We start from the raw sequence: 9,126 nt of genomic DNA, 5'->3' as shown, positions 1-9,126 counted from the left end.
CACAGCCTCAGGGATAGGAAGCTTCCTCGCTTCCTTCTCCAGCCGGCCCAGAAACGACGAAACGAGTCCCAGAATCGCTCGTCCTCCAACAGCAGGTTGTTAAAGTGCCAGTTCGCGGAGCCGAGCCTGGCGCCGAACAGAAGGAGTTCCGCCCACACCAAGTGATGGTCCGTGCACGACACCTGCCGCGTTGAGGCCTTCGGAAAACAGGAGGCGTACGCCTGCGAAACGTACAGACGGTTGATTCTGGACGCTCCGACCCCAGGCTTCACGTAGGTGAAGGCGATGGAGTCGGGATGGAGATTCCGCCAGACGTCCACCAGGTCGAAGAACTTGACCAAGTCCCCCAACCTCCTCCCTGACGGCCAGCCAGTGCGGACACCGCCGTGGTCACTGCCCTCGAGGACATAGTTAAAAATCTCCCGAGGACGATGCACTGGTTCTCGTCGATGGAAGCGAGATGAGCGGACACTTCTTCGAAGAAGCTCGCTTGCCTCGGCCCGGCCAGGGGATCATCGACGTTCACCAAGTGAAGCACCGTGCCCTCCAGCCGAACCGTCAGGTGAAGCAAACGGCCTGGCACAGGCTCTCTGACCCCCAAGATCTCTGGCTGAAAATGCAGGCCCAAGAGGATAGCCACCCCGCCAGATCTGCGGGTGAGGTGACTCATGTAGACCCCCCCCCCTCGCCACTCCAGGAGCCAGGTGGCTTCGTCTCCTGGGGTAGTGTGGGTTTCTTGCAGGAAGCACACCGCATGCCTCCCGTCCCGAAGGCGATGTTGAGGCTGGCTATAGTCGTCTCCATGTCGGAAGCTTTGTGCAACCACCACCAGTACAATTAACAAACCTGTGTATATATTTACAGGGAGGACGAGGGAGGGGCACTGAAGTCCCTCGCCCTCACCAGGAGTGCCCCCAGGAAGTTCCTGACTCGCTTTCGCTCATTAATGTCAAGCCCAGGCGCCTGGCGGGCAGCGTGGGCCGACCAGTAAACTTTTTCAAAAGAGCTCCAGCGGTCGAGCGCCAGTTGGGCTCTATCCCGGCGACCCCGAGTTTCCTCGACAAATTCCCGGAGTTCCTCGAGGGGGATGAGGGGGAGATCGGTGGGGGGCACCTGGGACTCAAAAATGTCACTGCAGACGGAATCCGCGTCGTCCCCGGTGTCCGCCACCGATCCCGAACCCTCCTCCAGGAGGTCGGCCTCGGTCACCGACCCCTCCCCCACCGAGAGAATGGGGGCTGGTCCAGCGCCGCCAACCGGCCTCAAACCCCTGGCGACCCCACCCCCAGGGTCACCAGCAGTACCTTCCTCGGTGCACTCCTTCCCGGAACGCCCCGAGTTCGGGTCGTCGGGCGGCAGAGGCTCGGGGCCCCGCTCCTCTCCCGACACCGGGACGCCTGGCTCCTCGGGGAAAAGGTCATCCCCCAGGGCCAAGGCCCCCGGAAAAACAGTCAGGGAGGGAGGAGCAAGGATAACACCCTCCTCCCCTCCACCACTCGACGACCCAGCGGAGGGTCCTCCATCGTCGCCCGCACCACAGCCCTCGTGGTTATTGAGGTTCTCCCCAGGGGCCGGAGGAGTCGAGGCAGCAGGAGGCCCTGCTGTAGCCCCTGGGGGTTCAGGCAAGTCGGGCCGCGGTGCGGGACAGTCGAGGGGCACCGTTGGTTCGTCCCCCGGAGAGGGGCAGCACCGCCGGCGCGCTGCTGGAGAGTCCCTCCCCTCCAAGGGCCGGTGCCTCTTACCCAGAGAGACCGGGGGGGATTTATGGGCCTTCCCCTCCCCGCCCGCCTCGGTGTTCATGGGGCCTGGGATCCCTCCCCCCAGCCTTTCCAGGAATACGAATGGCTGGGGGAAGACAGGGGGCGTGGCCAGGGTGGGGAGTGCCAGCCATGTCACTTCCTGCCCTGCCCCCGGTTTATCAGGTGAGGGGGTGAGGGGGTGAGGGGGTGAGGGGGTGAGGGGGTGAGGGAGGGAGGGCGGGCGGGGCAGGGGTCCTGTTCCCTCTCCGGGGCCCGGAGACACGGTCGCCGCAGGAGGTGGGCCAGCGGTGGTTCCCCCCAGGTTAGTGCCAGGGCGTGGCGGGATTCAGGCTCAGGGGCCCCGGGCCAGGTGTCACGGCGCCAGGGTCGGGCGTTAAAGCCCGAGGGGTTTCTCCATCGGGGTGGGGAGTGGATGTGGGGTCGGTGGGGTGAGGGTCAGGTACGGGTTCGGGGGTTTGAGGGTCAGGGTTCCCGCGCCGGGGCAACGCTGGCACGGCCGCAGGGGCATTGTCGTGCCGGGGCAGGGCAGTTCGTGGGCTCGGTGTCGGGGAAGGGGATAGGGTGGTCTCCCCGTGGGCAGGCTTAACGCGCCGTGTCTTTTTTTGCGCCTTCTGGCCGGACGCTCACCCCCCTTCCCTGCCAGAGGCTGAAGTGTTGGAAGCCTCTGGCTTCGGTGCCGGGGCTGGAGGTGTTGGCTTCGAGGGAGGGGGAGTGTGTGCGGCGGCACCACCATCAGCCGTCGGCACGGGCTGGGCATCCTTCTGGGTGGGGCAGTTTTTCCTTATGTGCCCCACCTCGCGGCACAGGTGGCACCGCACGCTGTCCGCCGTCCAGAAGGCGCGGTAGGCCACGCCCTCGTGGAGGACGGTAAAATTACTCTTGGTGGCCTCCTCCCGGGCCAAGCAAATAAATACCTGGCGCCGGATGGAGTAGATGTGTCGGAGGGCAGGGTCCTTCAGACCAAGCAGGAGCGGCTGGACCCCTGACCGGATCTCCCCCAAGGTGGTGAGGTGGGGGAGAAGGAGCTCGCTGGCAATGAAGGGCGGGACGTTAGAGATCACGACCCTCTGGGCCATAACCTCCAGAGGGTCGACGGGCAGATGTGTCCCGCCCACAGTGAGCCCCCTCTCCACGGCCAGGTGGACCGCCTGCTCGGTCTTCAGAAAAAATACGGCCTTCCCATACATCCGGGCTGCAGCGACGATGGCCAGTGGGCCGACCACACTAGCCATGGCCTTGCTGCAGGCCTCGATGGTCATGTTGGGGTGGGGATAGGCCTTTACCCCCAGGCGTTTGGTCAGGTGCCTGAAGGGGCTTACATTCGAGACCGGGTGGTGACAGCCGAGCCTAAGTCAGCGGCTACCCCGGCGTAGGTGCGGCTGGGCCTGGCGGCTTTCGGGCCCGCCATATTCTGCCGCTGGGTATTTCTGCCCCAGGCAGCGGTGGAGGTGGGCCCCCTGGTAGCAGCAGTGGTGGACGCTCTGAGGAGGGGCCCAAGGCAAGTCCCAGGCAGCGACAGCGGAGACCTGTCTCAGGCAACAGCAGTAGTGGAAGCAGACCTCGGGCGAGTCCAAGGTAAGTCCTCGGTCGCAGTGGTGGGGGCAGACCTGTTGGGGAGACTCCCCGAGGCAAGTCCCAGGCAGCCCCAAATTCGAGTCCCAGGCAGTAGTGGTGGAGATGGGCCCAAGGCGAGTCCCACGCAGCAGCAGTGGAGGCAGGCCTCTGGCAAGTCCTGGGAAGTTCCCTCTGTTGCAGTGGTGGGGGCAGACCTGTTGGGGAGGGTCCCCAAGGCAAGTCCCAGGCTGTATCGAGGCAGGCCCCAAGCAGCAACAGCCGAGGCAGGTCCGGGCAGGGCCGCAGAGACCTGCAGTGGCGAGGCATAGGTCGCAGCTCCAAAAGCAGGAGCCAGACCAAAAAGGAGTGAGTGAGTGGGTCGGTCCCCCCCAGGTTAGTGCCAGGGCGTGGCTGGGTTGGGCAGGGCTCGGGTGCCCCCGGGCGAGGTGTTGCAGTGCCATGGGCAGGCGTTGAATCCCGAGGGATTTCTCTATCGGGGTGGGGAGTTGGTGTGGGGTTAGGGTCAGGTACGGGTTCGGGGGTTTGAGGGTCAGGGTTCCCCCGCCGGGGCGACGCTGGCACGGCTGCAGGGGCATTGTTGTGCCGGGGCAGGGCAGGTCGTGGGCTAGGTGTCGGGGAAGGGGATAGGGTGGTCTCCCCGTGGGCAGGCTTGACGCGCCGCGTCTTTTTCTGCGCCCTCTGGCCGGCCGGACGCTCACCCCCCTCCCTGCCAGAGGCTGAAGTGTTGGAAGCCTCTGGCTTCGGTGCCGGGGCTGGAGGTGTTGGCTTCGAGGGAGGGGGAGTGTGTGCGGCGGCACCACCATCAGCCGTTGGCATGGGCTGGGCAGCCTTCTGGGTGGGGCAGTTTTTCCTTATGTGCCCCACCTCGTGGCACAGGTGGCACCGCACGCCGACCAGAAGGCGCGGTAGGCTGCGCCCTCCTGGAGGACAGTAAAATTGCCCTCGGTGACCTCCGCCCGGGCCAGGCAAATAAATACCTGGCGTCGGAAGGAGTAGATGTGTCTTAGGGCAGGGTCCTTCACACCGAGCAGGAGCGGTTGGACCCCTGACCGGATCTCCCCCAGGGTGGTGAGGTGGGAAAGAAGGAGCTCACTCGAAATGAAGGGCGGGACATTGGAGATCACGACCCTCTGGGCCGCAACCTCCAGAGGGTCGACGGGCAAATGTGTCCCGCCCACAGTGAGCCCCCTCTCCACGGCCAGGTGGACCGCCTGCTCGGCCTTCAGGAAAAAGACAGCCTTCCCGTGCATCCGGGCCGCAGCGACGATTGCCAGTGGACCGACCACACTAGCCATGGCCTTGCTGCAGGCCTCGATGGACATGTTTGGGTGGGGACAGGCCTTGACCCCCAGGCGTTTGGTCAGGTGCCTGAAGGGGGTTGACGTCGCAGCCGGGGTTGGGACAGCCGAGCCCAAGGCAGCGGCTACCCCGGCGTAGGTGCGGCTGGGCCCCGCGACCTTTGGGCTCACCATACTCTGCTGCTGAATGTTAGGCCCCAGGCAGCAGCAGCGACGGTGGAGGCAGGCCTCGGACAACAGCAGCGGTGGAGGTAGGCCTCAGGCGAGTCTGCGGTAGGCCTTCAGTCGCAGTGGGGGGGCAGATCTGTTGGGGAGAGTCCCCAAGGCAAGGGTCCCAGGCAGCCCCAAAATTGAGTCCCAGGCAGTAGTGGTGGAGGGGCCCAAGGCGAGTCTCAGGCAGCAGCAGCAGTGGAGGCAAGCCTCAGGCAAGTCCAAGGTAGGCCTTTGGTCGCAGCGGTGAGGGGGCAGACCTGTTTGGGAGGGTCCCCGTGGCGGGTCCCAGGCAGCAGCAGTGGAGTTCCTGGGGTGGGGCCCAAGGCGAGTCCCAGGCAGCGGTGTTGGAGGCAGGCCTCAGACAACAGCAGCAGTGGAGGCAGGCCTCTGGCAAGTCCTGCGCAGGCCTTTGGTCGCAGCGGTGGGGGCAGACCTGTTGGGGAGGATCCCCAAGGCAAATCTCAGGCAGCCCCAAAACTGAGTCCCAGGTAGTAGCAGTGGAGGTGGGCCTCTAGTAACAGCAGCAGTGGTGGAGGTCCTGGGAGGGGCCCCAAGCCAAGTCCCAGACAGCAGCAGTGGAGGTGGGCCTTCAGCAGTGGCAGTGGTGGAGGTCCTGGGAGGGGCCCCAAGGCAAGTCCCAGGCAGCAGCAGTGAAGTAGGCCCCAAGCAGCAACAGCTGAGGCAAGTCTGGGCGGGGTCCCAGAGACCAGCAGTGGGAGTGCTGGTCTCTCCTCCTTCTCCTCCTTCTTCTTCCTCTTTCTTCCTCTCTCTGTAGGGCAGCTAGTCTAGGGATAGTCCCCTTCAAGGAGAGTCCTTGCACATACACTCACAATAGGCAAACACCCGGGTGGCCAGTGACAAACACTGCCCTTCACATCAAAGGGCAGTGCTGTGTGATCAAAACAGTGAAAGGGAGGGTAGGGACTAAATCAAAATAGAGCTGGAGGGAGAAATAATGAAGTCCCTGTTTACTTTTTTAAATTTTTTTTATATATTAACCCCCGCACTACCACATAAGTGCGGTAGTGCTTAAATCTCCTGTTTTTTTGTTTTTTTTGTTTTCTTTTTTTCTTTTTTTTGTTTTTTTTTTCTTTGTTTTTTTGATTATATTTTCTATAATTTAACTGCCACACTACCGCCTAACTGCAGTAGTGCTTATTTTTTCCCCAGCACCCATGGTGTGTGTGTGCAAGTGTGAGACACAGTAAAAGACAAAATCTCCTGTTTATTTTTCTCCCCCACACTACCACCTAAGTGCGGTAGTGCTTATTTTTTTCCCCCAGCACCCATGGTGTGTGTGTGCAGGTGTGAGACACAGTAAAGGACAAAATCTCCTGTTTTTATTTTTTTTTTCTCTTTTTTTTTTCCTTTTTTTTTCCTTTTTTTTCCATGGTGTGTGTGCAGGTGGGAGACACAGTGGAAGACACAAAGTGCACGAATCTTTATTTATTTTTTTTTTCTTTTTTTTTCTTTTTTTTCTTTTTTTTCCCCAGCAAATCTCCCGTTTATTTTTTTTCCCTTTAACCCCCACACTACCACCTAAGTGCGGTAGTGCTTATTTTATCCCCAGCACCCATGGTGTGTGTGCAGGTGGGAGACACAGTGGAAGACACAAAGTGCACGAATCTTTATTCAATTTCCACCACCAGGAAGATAGGAAAACACCCGGGTGGCCAGTGACAAACACTGCCCTTCACACCAAGGGACAGTGCTGTGTGATCAAAACAGTGAAGGGGAGGGTAGGGACTAAATCAAAATAGAATTGGAGGGAGAAATTATGCACTCCACTCCCTGCGGCGCCCACCTCTCCCTGAACAACTCCAGGGTGTTCGTGGACACCGCGTGCTCCTTCTCCAAGGACACCCGGGCTCTAACGTAACCGCGGAAGAGGGGCAGGCAGTCGGCCCTAACGACCCCCTCCACGGCCCGCTGCCTGGACCTGTTGATGGCCAGTTTGGCCAGGCCCAGGAGCAGACCCACGAGGAGGTCTTCAGACCTGCCCTCCCTCCTCCGTACCGGGTGCCCAAAGATCAGGAGCGTGGGACTGAAGTGCAGCCAAAAACAGAGGAGAAGGTTTTTAAGGAAATCAAAAAGGGAGTGCAAACGCCCACACCCAATATATACATGGTCCACGGACTCCACAGCGCCACAGAACAAGCAGTTGGGCTGGGAGTCCGTGAACCACCGTAATCTGCGGTTGCAGGGGACTGCTGCATGCTGCACCCTCCACCCCAGATCCCCGAGAGAAAGGGGGAGGAATCTCCTGTTTTTATTTCTTTTTTTTTTGCAGGTGTGAGACACAGTGAGAGACACAAAGTGCACCAATCTTTATTTAATTGACACTCCTGTTTATTTTTTTTAAGGGAAATCTCCTGTTCTTTTTTTTTCTTTTTTTTTATTTTAACCCCCACACTACCACCTAAGTGTGGTAGTGCTTATTTTTTCCCCCAGCACCCATGGTGTGTGTGTGCAGGTGTGAGACACAGTGGAAGACACAAAGTGCACCAATCTTTATTCAATTTCCACCACCAGGAAGATAGGAAAACACCCGGGTGGCCAGTGACAAACACTGCCCTTTACATCAAAGGGCAGTGCTGTGTGATCAAAACAGTGAAGGGGAGGGTAGGGACTAAATCAAAATAGAATTGGAGGGAGAAATAATGCACTCCACTCCCTGCGGCGCCCACCTCTCCCTGAACAACTCCAGGGTGTTGGTCGACACCGCGTGCTCCTTCTCCAAGGACACCCGGGCTCTAACATAACCGCGGAAGAGGGGCAGGCAGTCGGCCCTAACGACCCCCTCCACGGCCCGCTGCCTGGACCTGTTGATGGCCAGTTTGGCCAGGCCCAGGAGCAGACCCACGAGGAGGTCTTCAGACCTGCCCTCCTTCCTCCGTACCGGGTGCCCAAAGATCAGGAGCGTGGGACTGATGTGCAGCCAAAAACAGAGGAGAAGGTTTTTAAGGAAATCAAAAAGGGAGTGCAAACGCCCACACCCAATAGAGACGTGGTCCACGGACTCCACAGCGCCACAGAACAAGCAGTTGGGCTGGGAGTCCGTGAACCACCGCAATCTGCGGTTGCAGGGGACTGCTGCCTGCAGCACCCTCCACCCCAGATCCCCGAGAGAAAGGGGGAGGAATCTCCTGTTTTTATTTTTTTTCTTGTTCTGCGGCGCTGGGGAATAGTTTTGAATATTATGGAACCCAACTCCTATACCATGCTGGGTAATACAGTCCAAATATTTAAAACCACTTTGTGTGACAAAAAGACCCTCCTCATTTCCCTCCTAGTTCTTTTGTCAATAATGTAAATGTCCAAGATCTCTGTTGACTGACCCATTTATGAGTGGAAACAGTTTTATCTTTCCTTGCTCTGTCAAAACTCTCCTTCACTTTTATTTTTTTTTCAGCAGCAGTGGTGGAGGTCCTGGGAGGGCCCCAAGGCAAGTCCCAGGCAGCAGCAGTGAGGTAGGCCCCAAGCAGCAACAGCTGAGGCAAGTCTGGGCGGGGTCCCAGAGACCAGCAGTGGGAGTACTGGTCTCTCCTTCTCCTTTCTTCCTCTCTCTGTAGGGCAGCTGGTCTAGGGATAGTTGCCTTTCTCCTTCACTTTTATTTTTTTTTCTTTCTTTTCTTTCTTTTCTTCTCTTTTTTTCTTCCCTCCGACCTAATTCCCTGTTTTTTTCTTTTTTTTTTTAATTTTAACCCCCACACTACCACCTAAGTGCGGTAGTGCTTATTTTATCCCCAGAACCCATGGTGTGTGTGTGCAGGTGTGAGACACAGTGAAAGACACAAAGTGCACGAATCTTTATTCAATTTCCACCACCAGGAAGATAGGAAAACACCCGGGTGGCCAGTGACAAACACTGCCCTTCACATCAAAGGGCAGTGCTGTGTGATCAAAACAGTGAAGGGGAGGGTAGGGACTAAATCAAAATAGAGTTGGAGGGAGAAATGATGCACTCCACTCCCTGCGGCGCCCACCTCTCCCTGAACAACTCCAGGGTGTTGGTGGACACCGCGTGCTCCTTCTCCAAGGACACCCGGGCCCTAACGTAACCGCGGAAGAGGGGCAGGCAGTCGGCCCTAACGACCCCCTCCACGGCCCGCTGCCTGGACCTGTTGATGGCCAGTTTGGCCAGGCCCAGGAGCAGACCCACGAGGAGATCTTCAGACCTGCCCTCCTTCCTCCGTACCGGGTGCCCAAAGATCAGGAGCGTGGGACTGAAGTGCAGCCAAAAACAGAGGAGAAGGTTTTTCAGGAAATCAAAAAGGGAG

Source organism: Chiloscyllium plagiosum, unplaced genomic scaffold (assembly GCF_037043375.1).
Source record: "Chiloscyllium plagiosum isolate Xiang-an unplaced genomic scaffold, Cpla_swu_hap1 HiC_scaffold_8, whole genome shotgun sequence".
Classification (NCBI taxonomy): Eukaryota; Metazoa; Chordata; class Chondrichthyes; order Orectolobiformes; family Hemiscylliidae; genus Chiloscyllium; species Chiloscyllium plagiosum.
The sequence above is the reverse complement of the archived record's forward strand: the minus strand, read 5'-3'. Positions refer to the sequence as shown.